General features: G+C 55.9%; 1 protein-coding gene across 1 annotated transcript in view; it reads left to right on the top strand.

The window, feature by feature from the left end:
* The window catches only part of SLC45A1 (solute carrier family 45, member 1), a 34,119-nt gene that overhangs the window by 23,437 nt on the left and 10,118 nt on the right, over nucleotides 1-564 (top strand). The window lies entirely within an intron of this gene.

Raw genomic sequence — 564 nt, 5'->3', positions numbered from 1 at the left:
GTGATCCGCCCGTCTCGGCCTCCCAAAGTGCTGGGATTACAGGCTTGAGCCACCGCGCCCGGCCCACCCAGCTAATTTTTTTATTTTTTGTAGAGATGGGGTCTCACTATGTGGCCCAAGCTGGTCTTGAACTCCTAGGCTCCAGCGGTCCTCCCACCTCGGCTTCTCAAAGAGCTGGGATCCCAGGTGTGAGCCACCACACCCGGCCCCATTTTCCCCTTGGAGTGAGCAGGATGGTGCCTTTCGTTTGCTTTTCTCTGGTGTATGTGGCCGTGATGACTTCACACCTGCGTACAGTCTCAGTGTGAGGAAGGTCGCTGCCTAGGCGTGCACAGGCCTCACAGGGACATCTACTGAGGCTCCTGGTGGCACCAAGGACACAGAGAGCTCCTGTCTGGAAAGGGCTTGAGGAACTGGGAATCACTGGAGAGCCAGGAAAGCCCATCCTTATGAAGGAAAGGAAAGAGGTTTTCTATTTTTTTTTTTTTTGAGACGGAGTCTCGCTCTGTCGCCCAGGCTGGAGTGCAGTGGCCGGATCTCAGCTCACTGCAAGCTCTGCCTCCC

The sequence above is a fragment of the Colobus angolensis genome, unplaced genomic scaffold, assembly GCF_000951035.1.
Source record: "Colobus angolensis palliatus isolate OR3802 unplaced genomic scaffold, Cang.pa_1.0 Scaffold170, whole genome shotgun sequence".
NCBI classification, from domain to species: domain Eukaryota; kingdom Metazoa; phylum Chordata; class Mammalia; order Primates; family Cercopithecidae; genus Colobus; species Colobus angolensis.
This window is presented reverse-complemented; position numbering and strand designations above follow the sequence as displayed.